Genomic DNA, 9585 nt, shown 5'->3' with positions numbered 1-9585 from the left:
TGGGTGTGTCAGAGACAATGCGATTGGCACAGGATAGAGCAGGGTTTAGGGCTGTTGTACATAGGGTCGCTATGAGTCGCAAACAACTCGACGGCACATAACAACAACCATCAAGTTGACCGCAACCCCCCATGAACAACGGATCTGAACCCTGCCCTATCTTCACCATTGTCACCATCTCCAATATATTTCAGCCTACTGTTAAGTCACCGTAACAATTCACCTTGTTGATGGTTTTCCTCTCTTATACTGACCCTCAAGTATTGGTCCCTCTGCAGAATATACCCAAAGTATGTTTCAACATCCTTGCCTCCAAGGAGCAAGAGTGCTTCACTTTCTCCAAACCAGACCTGTTTGTTTTCTCAGCAGTCCACGGGATATATATCATATTGGTTTTTGTTGTGTACCATTGAGTCATATCCGACTTATAGCTGACACTCTGGTGGGTTTTCAGAGGGAGTTAAGTGAAATAGAGGAGATTGTCCATCCTTCTCCTCCAGAGCAGCTGGTAGATTCAAACCATGCACCTTAGAGACTGCCGAACAGCTTCTTACCACTAGGCCACCAGAGCTCCCTATATCAGTAACAGGGTGCTTTCACATCCAGCCTTGATCGGCAGATATCCAACTTACAGATGCATAAGCCAGAACAAAAAGATAAGTGTTGTTTTGGGTTGTGTATAGTCCTTCAGTACTAACCAGTACCAGTGCTAAAACCCAAACTCGCTGCCATAAAGTCCAAGTCATAGTGATCTTTCATCAAGTTCTCAAGGTTATAAATCTTAAAGAGATACTGCTCATCTTTCTCCCAAGATGCAGCTGGTGGGAGACACTTGGCATGCTGACTTCGGCACCAGAGAACCCCACCCATGCTAAAGAGGCATTTTTAAGAACAGTCAACAGAGGAGTCTCTATCTGTTAGTGAGTGTAGGCACCAATTTCAAATACCTTCCTAGTACACAGTTACTTTTAAAATATTCCATTGTTTGTAATTCTAGTAACACTCTTCCAAGAACCAAGAGGTTCTTCTGTTCATTATCTGACATTCTCATTACATATTTGGCACGCTTATTCTAGTGCTTGTGGGACAGAAAAATATGAGGCAGAAAAAAGCCAGCTAACTTCTGGTATAAGAACCTGAGCAAAAATGAACTCACATCCTCTAGTCCCAATCTAGCTGAACTCCCCTTCTTTAGCCCCAGTCTAGCTGAATGTTCTTGTTCTTTTTCATGTTTGGAGCACAACCTACAAACTCAAATTCTTTTCTCAATTTTGCATCTCCTGGTTCTATTCTTGGGGTGGTGCTTAGTTCTGGGTTGCTAACTGAAAATCAGCAGTTCAAATCCACCAGTGCACATGTGGAGAATGGACCATTTTCTCGCATTAACAGCCTTGGAAACCTAATGGAAATTGGCAAAAGTGGGATTGGGTTTTTGTGCGTTGAAGCTCTGTTCTAGTTTCTTTTCCACTTCAGAAAATCACAACACTACAACTACTAGAAACTTCACAGAGACACCCGTTCCTAAATTATCACAAACTCATTTAGGGTTTTAAAAATAGAAGCTAACTGGCAAATTTAACCAACAGAATTCTTCTAACCCTTTTTTCTTCTTTCAAAATCTTTTTTAAACTGCTAGAAGTTTTAATTCTATGGAGGAAAAAACTTTTCCAAATTATCAACACTACTTTCTGGTAAGGTAAATGCAGGCTGCATATCAGACATTATGCCTCCTATCTTGAACAGTGGGACCCTGTTTTCCGGTCAACAGAGATTTCCCATTGGACACACATAAATTGTATGTATCCCTTTCACCCTATCACAAAATGCCTTCTCTGAAGAACACAAAGTCATAAGTTGTTCCAGTTACAGGGTTCTGAAAGATTCTAATTGGTAGACTTGGCTCAAGGAGGTGGATATATTAAAATTAAGAGGGAGAAAAATTCTTCTCAACCCGTTGTCTTCTAGAGATTTACCTGTTGGTGGCTCCAGTGAACTGGTGGAAAAGCTTGTGAGCTTCTTCACTGAGATATTCACTGGCTCAGAAGTGTCTTTTCAAGCTCTCCCTCTCATCTTTAATGGGTTTGCACAATTAAGATTGTATCCCACTAACTTGTGTGTTTGGGCGAAATCATGTAACCCCTCTGAGCCTTAAATTCCTTCCTGGTAACGATCTCTTAAATTTCTCCATCTAAAAAACGTACTACTGGCTCCAAACAATTTTTCCGACTGTTACAGGCCACTGGGCCTGGGTGAATCAACCTCATAAAAGAAAATGCACTGGATTAGTTCTTGTATCAAGTTAAGGTTTTGAGAGTTGGTGGTCTATGTGTGTATGCTTTTAAAGTTCTATCAAGTCTCATGTCATATAATCAACGACCAAAGTGTAAATAATAAGGGTTTTTAAAAAACCAAGACAACACTGCAGACTCAATTTAGCTTTTTAGATTTCTGGGTAAAATGACAAGGTCTGTAAGAGGGTATCAGAAGTCTTCGGAAGATTTCCTTCTTTCCGCGGAAGGAGCAAATCTAAGGCTGATCAAATTGCGTCCAGTAACCCGACTAGTGGCTACCAGCTTCCAATCAATTGCTATTCACGGTCACACATCTGCACACATAAAGCCATTTTAAACATCGCGCTGTGGGGTCCTGACATGATGACAGAGCCACCAGCTGTCGAAGCACCACACTGAATTGGGGACACAGACCCCATTTTCCTATGTAAATTGGGCTGGAGGCTGCTCTGGCCCACAACAAAAGGGGACAGTGCTGTTAAATGGGGACATCTGGCCGTCCCCCGGCCCCAGTGTCACCTTCAGGTTGGGGGTGGGGATAAGGAGAGCTGGAGTGATCTTGGGGGGCCGAGAAAGTGGTGTGACAGAGTGCAGCTGTCACCCCGACCCGGGGAGTCCTGCCTACGGAGGTTAAGGGCGAGCTGCTCCGCGGCGGTCTTAAGCCTCTGGGTCTGGGGTGCCCTAAGGGCTCGCAGGGCACTCCCAGGGTGGGGAGGGCGCGCTTTGTTCCCGGGCCCCAAGGGGGCGAAGCGCCAGAGGCGGGGGCCGAGTGTCGGCGCCTTCCCCAGGGCCCCTGGGCTGCTCCCGCGCGGCCGCAAGGAGTCGCGGGCGCCGCCATGGCAACAGCGTGGGAGCTCGACAAACCGGGAAGTGCAGCCGCGAGGCGGGGGAGGGGCCCGAGCTCCAGGGGCGGGGGTGGGCGGGGAGAGGCCGGGAGGAGGGTCCGGGAGACGGGAGCCCGGGAGGGAGGGAACGTGCCGCCAGGGAGCTCCGCGCGGGTCGCCCCGCCCAGCCCCGCAGGGCACGCCGCTCGACGCTGCGCTCGGCCGGGATTCCAGCTCCAGCTGCCGGGGTGGAAGGAGGAACCGGGCGGCGACCTCTGTCCGCCGGCCGGAGAGCCCGCGCCCGGGGAAGTCGCTGGCTCGCCAGCCTCGCGGAGCTCCCGGGTCTTCCCGCCGCGCCCACCTCGGAGAGGCGCGCCCTCGGGGCCCACCGTGCTCGCTCCCTTCCCAGAACCAGCACCATCCCAGTGTGCAGGGCTCCCCAGACCCGGGCAGTCCCCGGGGATGTGCAAACCTGCGGTCCCCAGGGCTGCCTGCCAGCCACGCTCTGGAGGGGACAGATGAAAACCTCGCCTGGAGGGTGTTCACCGGACTTTTTTTTTTTTTTTTTAAATCATGAAACCATTAGAAAAATGAAATTAATTTTTACTTTAAATTTCCCTCTGCTTCCCGCATCAAGGACTTCGTACAAGGATTATCAACCTTGAAATCTTGAACATTGTTTCTTTGGTCGCCAGCTGAAAATTGCAGAGAAGCAAAGTCACAAATTCTCACTCTTAAATACTATTTGCTAAGCGTCAGCTTGCACAAGACATTTCACAAAAGTTGGCGGAAGCAGGGTGATCCTTGCACCGAGAGTTGGTCCCAGAAACAGAATCTGGCACCATCTGAAAAGCTGTCGAGTGGCTTTCATAGTGTGGCGTTAAACATCTGAGAGGGAGACAAACTTTTATTTCACGTTTACTGGCATTTCGAAAGAAATCCATTAGATACACTACTGTAGATTTTATTTTAAAACCATTATAAAAAGAGAAGGGAGGAAAAATAAACTTCTGAATGTTCTCAGCTAACATGGCCTGTGGGAAAATGAAAATAAACCTAATTGAAAAAACAGTGCTCACCATAAATAGGTTTTGCTTTCAGGCAGGGAACATGGGTCTTAAAAAAGACCGCAGAAAATACACCAATCAAATGGGAGGTTGGCCATGTTTCATAAAGCAAAGGTCAAAGAATCATGTGAAGGCTTGAAAAACATAGCTTCTGAATATATAGGCAGGCCGTGCTTTTGTTGTTTGTTGTGGAAGTCCTAATCGTAACCCAAGCTTTCAGATATTACCCAAAGGAAATTTTTGGGGTTTTGTTTCAACTGTCCACCCACTCCTAAATTACGTACCAATCTAAAAGAAACAAGATTTGAACATTTGTCGTTGTATGACATCACATCTACTTTAAACTGCCTTATGACAATGCGTCTTTTTAAAAAAAATGTAGGCAAATATCCAGCCACATAAAAATATATTTATTTGTTTTTATATAAAACTGACTTCTCCATTTCACTTCCCAGATATATGATGATGTTGTAATGTGCCCATGGAGCGACCCTAGGAATAATAGATCTGAAGCCTGTCTAATCCTATGCCTTCCTCGTTGTCTCCGAGATACTTGAGTCCATAGCAGTAGTCACTATGTCAGTCCATCTGTTGAGGGTCTTCACTTTTTTGCTGACCCTCTACTTCTCCCATCATGATCTTTTTCTCCAAAGACTGACTTCTCCTAACCACACACCCAAAGTCTTGGTCAAGAAGTACCCTTTTTTGAAGGCTTAACACAACCCCTGCACTATATCCAAACAATCTCTAACCATTGTGCAATCATTTTTAAGAAGCTTAGAGGAAATCTTTTTCTCCTCACTCATATTGTAGGTGAGGAAATTGAGGCTTAAAGGGGACGAAAATAAAAAGCTGTGCAGATACACACAACAGGGAACTGCACAGCTGGGATAAAAGCCACAGATCTACTATCCTTATTCGGGCTGGTTTCCTCTGGACCACATGCTAAAGAGGCAGGAACTTGATTTCCCTGCCACTCACCTGGAGTCCTAGTGAGCAAAAACCTGGGCAGAAATCTTCTACAGACTATCTGATGCTTTCAGTCTCCTCTCTTTTCTTTGGAATTAAGTAGATATGAAAACTCAACAGTTATTCTTTTTATTTCTGTTTAAAAAAAAAAACAAAAAAACACCAAAACCCCTCCATGTTATTCAGCCTTTATGAAGCAAGATTTTCTCTTTCAAGAGAGTGAAAAGTTATTAAAAAGGACTCGAAAATAGCTTTCAAAAACAATCCCTCAATTTGATGGAGTAAAATGGCAGAAAAAGAGGATATTTGTTTTTTAAAAATCAGAGACATAAGAAAGTCCTTTAATCAAATAAAGATATGGAGTCCTGCCTTGTTCTTGTACTGTTATTGTTGGGTACCATCAATTCAGAAGCCACCCATAGCTGACCCTGCAGTGAGTTTTAAGAGGCAGTTACTTCTTCTTGTTGTTAGCAGGTGTCTTCGAGTCAAGAATGACGCATCATGACCCTATGAACAACAGATCTTAACCCTGTCCTATTCTGTGCCATCCTCATACTGCCTGACACATTAGAGCCCATTGCAGCAGTCACAGTGTCAATCCATCTGGTCAAAGGTCTTCCTCTCCTTTGCTGAACCTCATCATCCTTGCCTCCAAAGAACATTCTGGCTGCACCCTCTCCAAGACAAGTTGTTCTTTTGGCTGTCCATGGAATGTTCAGAGCTCTTCTCCAACACCACAGTTCAAAGACATTAATTCTTCTGTCATCCTTATTCATTGTCCAGATCTCAGGTGCATAGCAAGTTATCAGAAAGACTAGGGCCTGAGTCAGATGCACATTGGTCCTCAAACTGACATCATTACTCCTCAATAATTTTGAGAGGCCACTGACTACAGATTTTCCCAGTGCAATACATCTCCTTATTTCCTGACTGTTGGTACCAAGGATGTTAATTGTCTATCCAAGTAAGATGAAGTTGTTGACAGTTTCAATTTCTTCTCCATCCATCATGATGTTCCCTATCGGTCCAGCGGTCAGAATCTTTCTTTTCTTGACATTGAGATGCAATCCATACCAAAGCATGCGTTCCTCGATCTTCTACAACAAGTGCTTCAAGTCCTCCTTACTTCCAGAAAGTGAGGTTGTGTCATCTGCATAATGCAGGTTATTGGTGAGTCTCCCTCCAAACTTGATGTCACAGTCTTCTATAGAATCCAACTTCTCAAATAATTTTCTCAGCATACAGATTGAATAAGTATGGAATAGGACCTTGACACATCTCCTCCTTACTTTTAAGACATGAATGAAGTGTTCCTTTCCTCTGTTGGCACAGCAGCCTCTTGGTCTAAGTGTAGGTTTTGCATGAGTACAGTTAAGTGTTCTGTGATTCCCATTCTTCTCACTGTTATCCATAACTTATCATGCTCCACATAGTCAGATGCATAGTCAATAAAGATGGACAGACAGTCTTCTGGTGTTCTTTCCTTATAGCCAGGATCCATCTGACATCAGCAATGATATCTTTGGTGCCACAGCCTCTTCTAAATCCTGCTTGAACTTCTGGCAATTCCCTAGCTAAGAAATCTTCCTGAAATATTGTAAATTTCATAAAAATCTAAGAATTCTTGCAATGTTGTACATTTCGCAAAAATTGAGAGCAGCAACTTGCTGTCTTCAATTCTACAAAGCACAGATTGTTAATGTAGTATTCCATGAGTGTGTAGAATTGTAGCAATGTTGCAAATAACATATTCTGAACTCAGTATTATTAGCACCCTCCAGTAGATTTTGACTCATAATGACCGCATGCACTAGAAGGAACTGCCTCTTCAGGTTTTCTAGGCCATAACCTTTACTGGCTAAGCCACATGGGCTGAGGAGGATGCCAGGATCCAGATCCAGTCAGGTTTCTAACAGTTTTCACAGGTTTGCTGTGAGTGGGGGTCAGCGGAAGGCATCTAACAACAACAAACAACTATCTTTACTGAAGCAAACTGTGAGGTCTTTTATTCCAGCCATCCAAGTTAGCAGCTGAGTGTGGTACCACCAGGGCACAATGAGAAACAGTGCTTTTAAAACTTTCTTAGAGCTTGTGGCTTCCACTTCAGCTCACTTCTTTTCTAAGATCTGCACATGACTTCAATCCTTAGACACCTATGAGTAAAGTAGCCTGAGCACCGCTGGGGGTTGGTCAGCACATTCGAAGTCAAGTGGGTATTGAGACTGAAGTTGACGTCTAAAAAAAGGCAGTCAGAATATACCACCTCCAAAATCATAAGTTACTTTTTTTCTCTCTCTTGCTCTGTCTGCATCAGTTCTAATAGCCTTTCTTCGACTCTGCTGTGGAGAGAATACCACAGTGGGGAACTGAAGAAAAGAAGTGGGCAAGACACAAAAAGAGAACATTTGAAAAGGACAAGCACTAGACTAACTCCTTCCTGAGCAAAATCCTCAATGCTGAGAGCTAAAAATTAGCTGGCCTTGGGATGGAAGATGCGGGGAGGCCCAGGGGTGAGAACCAGGAGAGTTGATGTGTTGGCTTGCCTTGGTTTATCTTAACAAAGTACAACAAACTCAGAGGATCAACTCCTTGCTGACACTTCAGTGGGTTCTCAGAGCAGTAAATTGCATCGGAGGAGATTGACTATATCTTCTAGAGCTGGTGGTAGCTTCAAACTGCTTACATTTTAGCCAGTAGGCCACAATAAATGAGGGAGCATAAAACAGTTTATTCTCTTGGGGTTAACAGTATCATATGCTCCCTGAAGACTCTTTCTTGACTCTTTTCCAGCTTTTGGGGGTGGTTGTTGTTAGGTGCCACTGAGTCCACTATACCTCAGAGCAACTCTATGAGACCAGAACCTGCCCTACCCTGCGCCACGCTCATGACTCCACCATGTTCAAACCCACTGGTGCAGTCACTGTATTAATCAGTCTCACTGATGGTCTTTCTCTCTTTCTCTGGTCCTCTACCTTTCTCAACATAAGGTCTTTTTCCGAGGACTGAAAAAACATGCTGTTGGTAGTGCAGGGCATTTCCTGGTGTGTGGGAGCATAGTCTTTATTCTGGTGGATGTCTTCTTATTGTGCCATGCCTTTCCTCCTCTTCTTTTAAGTCATATTGCATTAGGACTGACCTCACATTAACTCCTTACATCTGCAAAGATGCTATTTCCAAATAAGTGCACATTCCCAGGTACTAAGTGTGAAGAGTGGACCATAGATTTTTAAGTTTAGGCTAAAAACTCAAGAGAAAGAAGAATCAAGTTTGAGTTGATTCTACTGGGGAGTGGGGGAAGAAGTGATGAGAGTTAAGTAAGCAAGCACCCAGACCCCAGGAAGTTTCAGAGAGTGGACACTAGCTCCAGCTGAAGACTAAAGAGGGGTGAATGGTTGTTTATCCCTGAGCAGAACCCTTCTCTTCATTGTCTGTGTGTCTATGTGGGGGTTGGGTTAGAGATAGGGGGAAAAGATGAACAGGAGAATCTGGGGAACTGGCTTAGCAGTTTTGCCAAACCTTTCCTGTTGCGGCTGATTGCAATGTCAAGTCTTTGTCTATTAAATTTCTATAAATGTATTCATCCTTTGAAAGCACACCTTTATTAACTTCAGTGAAAAAAGAATACTTTCCCAAAGTTTGGAGCGGAATCTTGTATCTTTAGCACATGTAAGAAAGTAAAAATTATTTTCTCTCTGCTTAAGTTGTCTGATATTCTCACTGCCACTGGTGATTGACATCTCTCCAAACTAAAAGTGACATTTCCTAGCAAGGTCTCTGGCCTGAATAAGGTTAATTTAAAAATAAGAATGCACCACAACAAAATAACAGCAAACAACTCAATTGTAAAATGGGCACAGGATATGAACAGACCCCTTCACCAAAGAAGACATTCAGGTGGTGAACAAACACATGAAGAAATGTTCAAAATCCCTAGTTCTAAGAGAGATGCAAATCAAAACAACGATGAGATATCATCTCACCCCAGTCAGAATGGCAAAAATTTAACAGAACAGCAAGCAACAAATGCTGGTGAGGTTGTAGGGAAACTGAACCCTTGTTCACTGTTGGTGGGAGTATAAAATGGTACAGCCATTATGGAAGGCAGTATGGCATTTTCTCAAAAATTTGGAAATAGAAATACCATTCAAACCAGCAGTTCCCTAAAGAAACCAGAACTGCCACCCAAGCAGATATATGCACACCCATGTTTATTGCAGCTTTATTCACAATAGCAAGGAGTTAGAAACAACCTAAGTGCCCATCAACAAATGAACAGATAGAGAAGCTGTGGTATATTCACACAATGGAATACTATGCTGCACTGAAAAACAAGGAACTCACGAAATATTATACAAAATGGATGACCCTGGAGGACATTATGCTGAGTGAAATATCTCAACCACGAAAGGACAAATACTGCATAATGCCACTGTT

Source organism: Elephantulus edwardii, unplaced genomic scaffold (assembly GCF_000299155.1).
Source record: "Elephantulus edwardii isolate Elephantulus edwardi_28Jun2011 unplaced genomic scaffold, EleEdw1.0 scaffold00008, whole genome shotgun sequence".
NCBI classification, from domain to species: domain Eukaryota; kingdom Metazoa; phylum Chordata; class Mammalia; order Macroscelidea; family Macroscelididae; genus Elephantulus; species Elephantulus edwardii.
This window is presented reverse-complemented; position numbering follows the sequence as displayed.